General features: G+C 49.2%; 1 protein-coding gene across 1 annotated transcript in view; it reads left to right on the top strand.

The window, feature by feature from the left end:
• The first annotated feature begins 1,295 nt into the window (after positions 1-1,295).
• The window catches only part of CUNH1orf21 (chromosome unknown C1orf21 homolog), a 103,063-nt gene continuing 90,883 nt past the window's right edge, over positions 1,296-13,475 (top strand). Inside the window, exon 1 of the mRNA XM_071435963.1 lies at positions 1,296-1,461. The gene's annotated coding sequence lies outside the window, so the exon portion shown is untranslated. The remainder of the gene's footprint in view (positions 1,462-13,475) is intronic.

The raw sequence follows: 13,475 nt of genomic DNA, 5'->3' as shown, positions 1-13,475 counted from the left end.
CAGTCTGAGACAGCTTTTATAACCCAATCTTCAAACAGGCCTCACCTCCATCTCCAGTTTTTCAGTTGTTTTCATGAAAAACTCTGCCTCTGCATACAGAAAAGCACAGGTTTCCAGTGAAAGTTTGGGTGCATGGTGCCATAGAGCTGATAGGCATTGCATTCCTGGGAAAACAGCTTCCATGCTAAGGAAGAGAAGCACTCTGGTGTCCCCCTGCTGAGTGGGGCATGGACACCAAAGGCACAGGGGGCTGTGTTTGAGAGCCACATAAATATCCCAGAGGCAGGTGTCAAGAGGATGGTGCCAGACTCTTTTCGGTGGTGCTCAGTGACACGATGAGGAACAATGGACAAAAACTAAACCACAGGAAATTTAACAACATGGAACCATGGGATATCCAGAGTTGGAGGGGACCCACATGGTCATCCAGTCCAGCCCCCGGCCCTGCCCAGACACCCCAACAATCCCACCCTGTGCATCCCTGGGAGCATTGTCCAAACACTCCTGGGGCTCTGGCCGCCTTGGGGCAGTGCCCATGCCCTGGGGAGCCTGGGCAGTGTCCAGCACCCTCTGGGGAAGAGCCTTTCCCAGAGATCCAACCTAAACCTCCCTGGCACAGCTCCAGCGGTTCACTGGGTCCTGTCCCTGGGCACAGAGAGCAGAGATAGGAGCTGACCCTCCACTTCCATGGGGATGAACTTCTTTCCATGGAGGGTGGCAGAACCCTGGAACAGCTGCCCAGGGAAGGTGTGGAGCCTCCAACTCTGAAATATCCCAAACCCACCTCTGTCACCTGCTCCGGGTGACCCACCTTGGTCAGGGGTTGGACTGCATCATCTCCAGAGGTCCCTCCTACCCCACCGATTCCATGATTCTGTATTTGTGCATCGTGACCTCACCGGGCGCCTGCTTCCTCCCCGCTCAGAGCCCCTGCCCTGCGACACCGCGGATCCGCTGCGGGATGAGCGGTGCCGGTACCCCGGGATCTGTGTGTGGGATCAGCGGTGCCGGTACCCCGGGATCTGTGTGTGGGATCAGCGGTGCCGGTACCCCGGGGTTTGAGTGCGGGATGAGCGGTGCCGGTACCCCGGGGTTCGAGTGCGGGATGAGCGGTGCCGGTACCCCGGGATCTGTGTGCGGAATGAGCACTCCCGGTACCCCAGGATCCGTGTGCGGGATGAGCACTCCCGGTACCCCAGGGTCCGTATGCGGGATGAGCACTCCCGGTACTCCGCAGCCGGCGGGGACCCGGCGGGCGGCTCCTCCCCGCGGTGACGGCCCCACTCCGCCCCGCCCCGCCCGCTCCGCCCCGCCCGCTCCCCGAGAGGCCGCTCGGCTCGGCTCGGCTCGGCTCCGCTCCGCTCCGCTCCGCTCCCCGCCGCCGCCGCACACCGCCCGGGAGCCGCAGCCGCCCGCCGCCCGCTCCGGCCCGGGGGAGCCGCTCCGAGCGCGGCTGCCGAGGTGAGCGCCCGGGACCGGGGCAGCGCGGGTCAGGGGCCGGGTGGAGCCCCCAATCCTCCGCTCCCCTTTCCATTCCCTTATTTCTCGTATCCCGACCCCCCTGGCCGCCGCCTCCGGGCGATGTTTTATTCATGGCCCGGCGGGCTTTGTGCGGAGCGGGCTCGCCGGGAGCGCCGGACCCGCGGCCGCGGCGGGGAAATGGCTGCGGGTGGGCGGCTCGGAGCCCCCCCGGCGCTGCCGGGCCGGGGCCATCGCCACCGGGGGGCTCGGCTCCACGGCCGGGGCGGGAGCGAGCCCTGCGAGCCGCTCTCCGGCGGGTTTGTACGTATAGCTGTGTGTCGATATCTGTGTCTATTTACGTTCTTTTTCGATGCTCGGCAGCAGAGTATTGCAACACCGAGCGCACCGTGCGCCGGGCGGCACTTACACCATCGCCGAGTTAACTGTAGATGTCAGACTGTGCTTGCTCTGGGGTGATGTCAGATTGGTAATAACGCGCAGAAATGGGGATTCGGTGCGGGCAGAGCGTGATGGAGACGGCACAGACCCAGCTGGCGCGGACAGAGCCGGCGGAGCCGCTCCGCTCCCGGCGCAGGGCCTGCTGCGGGGGCAGTGCCCCGGCGCGGGCGGAGCGTGGGGGCACGGCGATAATTGGCAATTATTTGTGGGTAGCTGCGGACTCGGAGGAGCAGATATTTATGCCTGGAGCGGAGATACTTGGCTGGTTTTGCCTTACGAAGGTATTCAGGCGTGTTTTGGTTAGAGAATCCGCTGATGCCTGTCTTGTCTGCCAGTTGTGCCATAAGGAAACCTCCTTGGCTATCATCGGTCCAGAGGAAGAATTCTGTTGTGTGCTGTGGAGAGCTGGCTGTGATCAATCAAGGCAGTGTAATGTTAGCTCCTGATACCGCCTCTTGATTTCTCCCAAGCTGATCATGGACCAGTGAACTAAAGCTGAGAGATGCTGAAACACATCCCTTGCCTTATTCAGTTCCCCATTCGCCTGCCCTTCACTTTCCCTACACCCTGGTTGGTTGGATTTCAATGGAAAGATTCTGATTCTGGGCCTGTTCAAAGAAATCCGTGTGTTTTGATTTTACTTGTCTAACTTGCTGTTTAATAATAGCTGTGTGGCTGAAGATTCCTGTGCCCAGGGGCTGTGGGGGTATTTGCCCTTCCGTACAAGTGAAGTTAACCGATACTGCTTGATGTTGTTTAACCTTGTATTATCTTAGGTGTCATATGATGAGGCAGCTTGATTTGTTTAAGGCTTTGTGATGATGCAATGCAATAATAATTATAAATCTTCTCATTGTCTGAAGAATCTTTAAATACTACTCTGTCTTGGGAGACATGTGTGTTTATTCCCAAGAGGCATGGGCATGGATGAGCAGATGATATTAATCACGTTCATTTTGGGGTGGGAGCAGTTTGGCACAGGTGCTTTAAGTTGTAATTTATGGGTGTGATGTCATGTGCTAGATAAGCTTTCATAGGATCTGCCGTGTAAATTACAGCCTTTGTTTATATACGTGCAATTTCACGTTTTGGAAATCCACGCTGTATGGTTTGCTCGCGAGCCTGCGCCGAGCTGTGAGTGAGCTCCAGCAGAATGTGCTTCAGTTGCGCAGTGGAGCTCAGGGCTTGGGAACATCTTGCTTTGCCTTGTGCTCCCAGCCTGCTCCAGGTGTGAATGTGCCCCGAAGCATCTGCGTGCTGCCACGTGTCTGGTGGTTGGCTGTGAAAGCAGTGGCCAGGTACTTGGTTTGTTTTCTTCTTTCTCCACGATCTGGTCTGTTCTGTGTTTTAGAAGAAGCGGGGTGCTGAAATGAGTGATTTCAACTAATGTGTGCTGGAGAGAGCAGCTTGGTTATTTCAGGCTGCTGTGGTTTGTTATGCAATCAGATTAACAAAGGTTGAAATGATCATTCAGCCTTGGGTAAACACGATCTATAGAACAGCGTGGATTAGGGCAGCTGTTTACATCGGGCAGATCTGCTGCACTTGGCGTGTTGCAAATACTGGGTGGAAACACGATGAGTGGACACAGTAATGTACTAAACAAATTTTCAGCAATCTCTTTGGGATTATGATGTACTTACTATCGATTGTCAGTGCTCCAGGAGCTTCTGCAGCGCCTTAGGTGCTGCCTGCACGCATGGGCAAACTTACTTTTGGCTTCATTTAGTTGACAACCCAAGGCCTCGTGGCAAGTCTTTGTGCACAGCTGCTGGTGCCTGGGGTGCTGTGCAGTCTCTGGGCTACTGCAGTCTAGGGCTTGGGTCAAGCAAGATGACCGATGCTCAACTGGAAGCTTCCTGAACTAAACAAATGATACAATTCCAGCCGTGTTTGCTGAAGCTGGCAGCCCCTCAACTGGTCCATTATTAGTTGGCTGTTCCTTTCGCTGTTGTGGCGGTGGCATTGCTGCAGGAGAGGTTCTCAGGGCTTGTCTCCCTGAATCTGCTCAGCGAGCAGGCAATGACACGCAGGCATTGCCACCGTGCTGGAGGTGACAGGAGCTGAGAGGGGAAGGGGCAGGCTGGGATGTGGGGGAAATACCTGGAACGTGGGGAGGAGAGGGAGGTGTTGGTCAGCATGGACCTCTCTGTAGGTGTGTGCTGGGACCCCCGTCTGCAGCTGCACTGCGGTGGGCTCGCCTGGGCTCTGCTGCTCCAGGAGGGCAACTTCTAACCCAGAGCCCTCTCTAAAGTCTGCTCAGGACTGGATCAATACTCCAGTTAAATCCCTCAGCACTGGCATCTCTTCACTCCAGAATTACCTTCCTTTGAAGTAAGCAAGTGGGCAACTTGTTCTGAAAATACAGGGTGTGATGGCATCAAATGTTTGGGGTAAAGGAGGAGTAAGTAACTCCTGCAGTCAGTTTTCCAGAGGCCTTTGTGTTGGTGTGGAGCCTGAGCCTTCCAATCTTCCTCTCATTCAGGGAAAGGTAAGGGACTCTTGAGGATGCTGCTTTTCCATCCTCTAGCAGGGGATGGAACAGGGCTGCATTTTGAATACATGCCCAGAAATACTCTGAAAAGAGTTTATTGTTGTTGTTGTTATTTATTTCCTTGCTGCCTGTGTTTAATTCTATATAACCAGGTATGTAATTGCAAAGGGATTTCACAGGCACTTGTGAATGTCTGTCACTGTGCTGCTGGCTACTCTGTGTGCTGTATAACACTGTGATAAATGTACCCAGGCACATTTTGGGTACACTGAATCTAAAGAGGTACTTCAGGGAATAGGTAATGGTATTAGGGCTGTGTTGTAGGATGTTTGGAGGAGGCAGTGTGGAATGTGATATGCAGTCAGTCATGTTAAGGCTATTTCTTTTACTGGTACAAGTTTACTTCAGCTCTGATTTATTAACAGGTTGCTCTCTTGTCATCTTCAATCTTGTGAATGAAGTAAGAGCAGTTATTCCCTGTCAGACTAGAGGTCTGTCTGGCTTGGTAGCTCTTCTGATGGGACCACTCCCAGGTGCATAGAAAAACTGGAACAGTGAAGTTCTCCTCCTGCTAAACCCTTGTAGCAGTCACCACCCTAGGAAACCTTTGGGCTGGCAGCTCCAGGGAGGAATTAAACTGTGTTTAATAGCTGCTGATGGATTGTCTTCTCTAAAAAAATGTCCTAATTAGTTTTGAAAAACTTCATGGCATTAGTGTTCGCAGCCTCCTCTGCTGGTGAACTTCTGGTCCAGTCTGAAAAGGATTTTTTATTTTCATTTTACAGTTTGATCTGAATTCTAGAAGAATATATTTCTTTTTAGATTTTCACACAGAAATTAACTCTATGTGGGGGGATGTAAGTGATCTTAGAAGGTAAATGAAGATAACTGCTTTATATTTGCAGTGAGGTATAATCCCAGCCCTGTTTGCAGTCACATTTCATGCATAGGTACCATTATGGCTGTCATATTAGGTGACAGCATGCAAAAAAATGTTCAAATACAAGAAGTGATTTCTGTAGCTGTGCATCCTTGACATAGATTGGGGTGAGTCCCAACTCAGAAATCCTCAGATGACAAAAGAGTTGCTGCAAGCCAAGGAGCAATTTCTGCAACATTGTTGGAAGATTTACCAAAGTAAATCTTGGTAAGGGATCTGGTGCAACGTTTTAGGGCATGCGTAAGAATGCAGAGAACAGAATTTAAAAGTTGTATTAAAGAGCTTGAAGTAATACAGGTTCCAGTAAGTGCTGCATGATGCAGAAAAAGCAGTAACTCAGTCTCTGAACTGTTCTATAGGTTGGCTTCCACCACACCATCCTCTACCATTTCAAGAATAGATGGGTGGTAACAAAGTTGTGGTTTAAATTCCATTTTTTCTTTGTGTGGCCGGGAAGCAGGATCCTTTGGCTGTGAATTGACCTACAGTATTTATTTTTGTGCTGGTGGTTCAGGAGTCTGTCTGGGTTACAGGAGCCCTCTGGGTCACAGATTCTGGATATTGGTGGTAAAGTTGTGTTTGGTTTATTAAAATAAGCTCTTCAAAGGTTGGTAATTTATTCAGAATCATACAATCAAAGAGTATCCTGAGCTGAAAGGGACCCATCAGGAGCATGGAGTCCAACCCTATCCCTGCACAGATACCCTCCAGTCCCACCGTGGATCCCTGGGAACATTGTCCAAACACTCCTGGAGCTCTGGCAGCCTTGGGGCCGTGCCCATTCCCTGGGAAGCTTGGGCAGTGCCCTTATTGTGGTGGCTTCTGAAATCCTGTTGATAAAAAAGGGTAGAATTTTCATGTTTCTAATGCAAATAGAAATTCTTGATCTTGTCATTTCTACTACTTTTCTACCCTTAAGCCTGTAAACTTATGATTAAAGTGGGTGGAATTTCAGCCTGATGGTTTATGGGTGGGATAATAGTAGAGACTGACCAGACAAATGTTTTGTTTTAAAAATAGAGAGGCTTACATAATGATGCTATACACAACAACAGTATATGGATATGGATAAGATCTCTGGAGCAGTGTTAATCCAACAGCATCCCTTGCCTACATGTCTGCTGTTGCTTGCTTCAAAGGAAGGCAATTCTGGAGAGAAGAGATGCCAGTGCAAAGTGATTTAACTGCAGTATTGATCCAGTCCTGAGCAGACTTCAGGCAGAGCTCTGAGTTAGAAGTTTGGAGAAACAGGTTTTTAAACCATTGTGAGCTCCTAATGTGTTACCTGAATGAGAAAAAACGATTCTTCCTCTTTTCTTTTTTGTGGAACCCTGTCTGTCTCTTGGTGTTTTGAGTTGTTTACAGAGATTCATGTCTTAATGTGTGGCATGTGCTTAGGAAATTTGAGGCCCCGTTTTGGAGAAAAAAGAAAAAATCAAAGCAGTGAACATGTCTGAAAGCATCAGGATGGCTTTAGAGGCCTTCCTCTTGCTATGAAAATAGCCTCAGTTTCTTTTCCTTCTGTCTCTGTATCTCTAAGAGAAAAGCACGGGCTTTATCTGTCAAGTTTGGAAAAAGATAAAGAGCAAGTTCACTTGAAATATGTATTTAATAGGGAAAATTTCCCAGGATCTATATATACAGGTGGGCATTTTCCCAAAAGTATGTTAGGTGTTGAGGCCATAAAAATGTTGCTGCTTACCAAAATTCTAGCCCTGAATGTATCTATAAATACCATAGCCTCACCCCTTTGGCTCTGTGAAATTATATGTAGCTGGAATAATTTCATACATCAGGACATAAAAGGACTTTGGTGAACTTGTGCTTTTATAATAAACAAGGAAAAGTTTATCTAGGTTGCCCAGTTGATTCACACAAAGACAGCTCTTTACTTGAGGAGGGGGAGGTACTTACCTCTTAGACTTTCCTCCTTAGGATTTTTATCTCATCCTGTCCCAAGTTTTTATTAATAAAAGCAGAACAACTTTAATGTTTATGCATTTAGACAGACAGAGCTCTGCGTTTTGGAGTCGTGGCTAATTAGATTTGTGGAGCCTGTGTGGTTTTGGATATTGGGCAGGGAGGTTGTTTTTGCAGGAGGACACAGAGGAAGGAACATGTTGCTTGTATTCCTTTTCTTACAGTGGCAGCAGCGCTTTCCATGCCCTGTGCATGTTCATGATGTTGGTGTGCTGCTCCTGGGGCTGCTCACGTCTGTGTTTGAAGAATTCTTCTTAAATTGCTATTCAGTAAAGCTCTGAGGAGCAGACATTTGCACTTCTCCAGTGGAAAACAGTCTGAGGGAAGAATCGGCTGGTAAACCAAAACAAATGCTGTCTTTCTAAGGGCTGGCAATGAGCTGTAAGCCCATTCTGCTTCAACTTTGAGGCATGACTAAGATGTTTCTCTGCTCTGGCAATATCCACTTGGGATCCTGCTGCTTCATTTCATCTACAGGCCTGCTCACCCCAGCTGCACCTTGAAGGAGCACGGCTGACGTGCAGTAAATGCACTGCCAGGCTGACTGCAGCAAATGCACTGACAGTGTGCAGGAGCTGCTCTTTTGTTAGTGGTGCCTGTGCCCAGCTCCAGGGCGTTCTCTGAGCTGGGCTGTTTCAGGTTGTGGTCTGAGCTGCTGAGCATGGCCAGCCATGTGATGCTGAAGGACAGGCTGCTGCTCCTCTCCTCCCAGTGCAGCCTATGTGCGTGCAGTAGCTGTGGTCTGGTGGATGCCCAGGGGCTCAGCTTTCCCTTCTGAGCCTTTATTTTTTGCAGGAATCTGAAATAGCGGAGCTGAAGCTGCTGAATAAGCCAGACTGAATCCAGGGGAGCAGATCTGGCTCTCCCCTTCGTCTGCCACAGAAATGTGGAGAGGAGAAACTCCTGCGAGTACTTCAGGGAATTGTTTGATTAGTGGGTGAAGGGAAAGCCAGCCAGGGTTTTCTAATCCCATCTCTATTCTTTTTACCACTCGAAGCTCTAATGGATATAATTGTTTTTTCTTATGATTTATGTTTTTAAATTACTCCCTAGTTTTCAGGTGTGGGAGTCTATCAGCCAGGGCTGCTGAAATTAAAATCAAAACCTTGTGATGAACAAGCTCCTGAGATGATCTCTGTTTAATAGTAAGAGGGAGCCGTATTCTTTCTGCTTTGGTCGTGTTGGATAAGGTGTATCTTTGAGATTAGAAAGTCCTCATGGGAAGAGGGGAGTGCTTCCTTCTTTTGTCTCCAGCATTGCAGCAGAGATGCTAATTAAGTACCAAACAAATTGGATTTGGGCAAGTTTGCCTTTGCTATGGCAGTGAAAATGTTTTGTTTGGGAGAGCTGCGCAAATTACACGGGCAGGCATTCACACAGAGCTAAATCAGCCCCTGGCTGCCCCAAATCTTACAGAAACATGCCAGAGGAGCTTTGGGGATGGCAGGAGTCAGTGAGCGTGTTCTGGAGCAGATTGCGTAGGGGCACAGCCCCGAGCAAAGACGTCACAGCAAGGAGTGACTGTGCTGCCAGCACAGAGAGCCTCTGTCAGCGGGACAGGCAGCTCCAAATGCGGGGCTGCTCTGCTGCTCTTCCCCAACAACAGGGCTCTGAGCTGGGGTTTCCTGGAACTACCATTCTGAGCTGTTTTCTGAAAAATCAGACATTAAAACATGGAATAAGAGACCTCAGGCTCAGTAATGTTTAAGAGAATAAGAAACGCTCAGCCTCGTGAAGCTGCATTTAGTTGTACATTTATTTGGGGATTTTTTACAAGCATAATGGAAAATTATGCACTCGACTCTTCTCAGAGTTGCCGTGGGATTCAGAGGACCTAATTTCCCTAAGACTATGAAAATCCTAGGCTTTGCCATGTAATTTTTGTTTGCCTTTACACTTCTGTGCTAGTCTTTGAGCCTTCTTTCATCCACAGCAAATGCTTGGGTGCTGCAACAGAAATAGTTTGAAAGCCAATGATTTGAGAGAAAAAGGGCTGGAGCTTCTTAGAAGTCTGGCGACTGGATGAAGTAGGATTAATCTGGCATTAAGGCAGAAATTTGTGAGAGAAGCGTGGTCAAGTGACTGGCTGGAGAGAGGGGGGATTCATGAAGTCAAAGTCACTTCTTCAGCCAAAGGGGGGATCAGGCTGATACATTTCTGACAGGGTGTTTTGCCTGGCCTTTCCCACAGACTCTGGGTAGCTGTCACATACTTTCTCTGCAATTGCTTGGCATTCTGAGAGATCGTGCCTTAAAAAAAGACTCTCAGAGTGAGCAGCTTTCCAGAAGGTCATTGGAAATTTAATGCTACAGTGTAATGAGGTTTGTGAGGTACCTGTAACACAAATAACATTGCTGACGAGTTGCTTTTCAATTATTAATTCTTGTACAGTAAGCTGTGGCCATTAAGATGGGTTGCCTATGCAAAGTGGTTCCATAAAATGCAAATTATTAGCTTCTATGTGGGTCAGAAAACATTGCATACTTGGTGTAACTTGTAGTTAAATAGACTCCTTTGCTAAGCAAATAATTTAAACACTGGTTACTCTCAGCATCGTCAAAAACATACATGAGTTCTTGCTGAGTGTAAATAAAAGGGTTTCAGCTTTGAATGATGACTGCAGGATTTGGCTTAAAAGTTATTTTTGGGCCACGGGCACAGCCCAAAGCCGGGGGACGTATGTGGCTCTGCTCCTGGAATGGCGTCAGGATGGAGGATGACTAAGTCACCCCTGCAACTTCCTGCTTGCTCCAGAAAGGTGGTGATTTATTGCAGCTCTGTGTCAGCAGTAAATCGCTGTCCACCCGCGCTGATTCAGCCACCCAACTTAGCTGGGAGTTAGGGCTGTGCCCCGGCTTCTTCCACCCAGCAGCTGCCGGGTGGGGATGGGGCCATCGCCCTTCCTGCCCCGTGTCCGTCAGGGCCAGCCAGGCCAACTCCTGTCCTGGTGCAGACGTGGGATTGGGATGGTGTTCCTGCCCAGTCAGGGAAGACTGGCTGGGCAAAGCTCATGGCCTTGGGTTTCTGAAGGTGCTGAGATTGAAGCAATAGCAAATGTGGCTCCTTCCCACCCAGCAGATGCTGGGCTGGGGACAAGGCCATTGCCCTTCCTGCCCCATGTCCATCAGGGCCAACCAGGCTCTGACTCCCGTCCTCCTGCAAATGCGGGATGGCGTTTCTGCCGTGGGTCAGGGAAGATTGGCTGGGCAGAGCCTCCGGGCCTTGGGCTTCTGAAGGTGCTGAGGTTGAAGCAGTGGCAAATGTGGCTCCTTCACGGCTCCTTCCCATCCAGCAGCTGCTGGGCTGGGGACAGGGCCATTGCCCTTCCTGGCCGGTGTCCGTCAGGGCCAGCTAGGCCCTGACTCCTGTCCTGGTGCAGATGTGGGATTAAGATGGTGTTCCAGCCCAGTCAGGGAAGACTGGCTGGGCAAAGCCTCAGGGCTTTGGGCTTCTGCAGGTGCTGAGGTTGAAGCAGCAGCAAATGTGGCTCCCTCCTGGCTCCTTTCATCCAGCAGTTGCCAGGGTGGGGATGGAGCCATCGCCCTTCCTGGCCAGTGTCTGTCAGGGCCAGCCAGGCCCTTACTCCTGTCCTGGTGCAGATGTGGGATTGGGATGGTGTTCCTGCCCAGTCAGGGAAGATTGGCTGGGCAAAGCCTGGGGGCTTTGGGCTTCTGAAGGTGCTGAGGTTGAAGCAACAGCAAATGTGGCAGAATCAGCACATAGCGATGTTGCTGCTTGGGGAAAAATTGGTCCAAACCCTTCCAGGCCCTGCCCAGATTTTCCTTTGTAGGCAGAACAGGTTGGGCAGCAGCACAGGGCTAGGGAGGCTACACAAAACAAGGGGGAGTTCACTGAAGATGGTCATTAGGTTAGGTGTATCATGTTGAAGGTGCTCCTGTTTTTCTGGGGTTTACAATGCCTCCAGTGCATGAGGATAGATTTCTTTGCTCCTGTTGTGATGAGTAAGCCAAGTAGTTGTTTTACTGCTGCCTTTTCCCTCCTACCTGCCCTCCAAAAGAAAGTCCAAGGTGCAAACCCCCACCAGTCTAAAGACCTGTCTTTGAAATAAACCACTTCATTTCAGATACAGGAATGATCTGGCTGTGATGGAGACTGATGGCAATGCCTCCTCTCTTCTCTTCCACCCTGCTCTCCCAAGAGCTGCTGCTATCCTGGGAAAGCACATGAAGAACCCACTTGCTTGCTCTTGTCGTCACAGCCCTTATCTCTTTAGTGGAGTGTAAATAACCAGGATAATTGTTGTGTTCCTGTATGTTTTATGCCCTAAGCCAAATGCAGAAGAAACAACTCTTTTCTGGGGCGTTTTTGCATCATCCTGTGCTTTGAAAAGGCACAAACAGGCTGTTGTTTGCCACAATCAGCATCAGCTGCTTCTTGAGGTGTCTCTGGCCAAGCAGGAGACAAGTTTTGATGCAATCCTGGGCAGAGGCAGAGGTGGGAGGGAAGATCCCAGGTGAATTAGCCATGCCATAAGGATAAGGAAATAATCCTGCAAAATCTGTGAGCTTTGCTAGTGTGTGGGGTCAGCTCTGCTTTTGATCTTGGTTGTGACTGAATATCCTCAGGAATAAAACTGCAAGTAAGAGTGGAGGCAGCTCTGGATTTGTTTCATGGTTGCTACCTGGTGAATGGTGCTGTCTGGTTTTCTGATGGATTATTTTAATTGGTAACCTCTCTGCTTTCTTAAGTGTTCAATTTCCCATTCTTCTTTTCCTCATCTATAATTTTCCATTCCTTACCTGCTACCATCTCCCCTGACATGTCATGAACATGCCTGAATTTTTGTGTTGAAATGGTTTTATTGGCTTTCGAAATACTAAGTGTGACTCGGTGTAAAAATGAAAGTAGCATGTGAGCTTCAGCCTGCTGCTTCAGTGCCAGTGAAACCAAACTCTGTGAGCTAGCATCCATATCCATAAGGTTTTTTCCAAGTGCAGACTGAGCTGTGGTGCTGACTGTGGGAATGCTGACCAATGTTGAGGGAGAAGAGCCCCAGCACTGGAGGAGTGCAGGGGCCTTTCTGTATCATCAGACTGCAGGACTGGTTTTGGGCCTTGATTTAAATGGCAAAGGAGTGATGGAAAGCAGAATATGGCAATGACTTTGGCCCTTAAGGTAGAGTATGCCTGTTGGTGGTAGGGGTTGGAAGCTGTCTCCAGTCTCCTGTTCCTCATCCCTACCTGGCCATTAGCCACCAGGCTGAGTAGGTTGAAGGACTCAAGGAGCTCTAGGACTAAGTTTAAAACTGATGGAAATTACAGTGGGCTCAGGGGCAGTGCTTTAGACCTTCAGTTGTTTATGATTACCTGGAAATGTAGGAGTGCTGTGTGCATCTGTCTTTGGCAGTTCCCCTGCTTTCTCACCTGTTTGCTGCTTTGTTTTAGGGAATAGTGGGGGAAAAGAGAACAAGGATGCACTGGTAAAACAGCTTCAAAGCCTGTGATAAGGAGGAGAACATATATGTGCTTCCAGATATTGCTGGAATAGGATGGGATAGGAAAGGTTCCCTGGGATGGGAGTTGGGAGACCACAGCTCATTTTCCCAGGGGGCTGTGGAGCTGCTGTGGTGGGAGTTGCCCAGCCAGGCTCTCTGCAGCCACAACAGTGTCTTTGTGGTAAGGCTCTCAGCTTGTTCTGTGCTTTGCTATCACAAAAATAAAAACTGGCTCTTTTTCTTGCTTTTGAAGCATTTTTGCTTGGTTTTTTTTGATCCAGAGTGAAATCTGAATTATTTTTCAAAATCCTTTGATCAACTTCAACCTCAGTATCTTAATTCTGTTCTCATAGTAGATTTGCGTGTCAAATACTATTTTTAAGGTCAGAATTACGACAGAGAGTATTTCCTCTTGCTGTGTATGACAAGTACTAATGCTCAGAGTGCAGTCCTGGGGCTGGGGTGTGCATCCCTATTTCCTGATGTTTTCTGAAGCTTCACCTGCCTCCGCAGGGCGAAGGCAGTGCTGATGGGCTGCAGGGTTGCATTGCTAATAACTGTAAACAGCAATTCTGACTCATTGGTCCTGGAAGACAGAAGTACAGTCATAGATTGTGGCTATGGTAATTTGTTTACAAATAGGAAAATTTGTATAGATGAGGTTTAGCACATGTCTTTCTGGCTGC

The sequence above is a fragment of the Agelaius tricolor genome, unplaced genomic scaffold (genome assembly GCF_023055355.1).
Source record: "Agelaius tricolor isolate 1412-34295 unplaced genomic scaffold, bAgeTri1.0.p SCAF_11, whole genome shotgun sequence".
NCBI classification, from domain to species: domain Eukaryota; kingdom Metazoa; phylum Chordata; class Aves; order Passeriformes; family Icteridae; genus Agelaius; species Agelaius tricolor.
The sequence above is the reverse complement of the archived record's forward strand: the minus strand, read 5'-3'. Positions and strand labels throughout refer to the sequence as shown.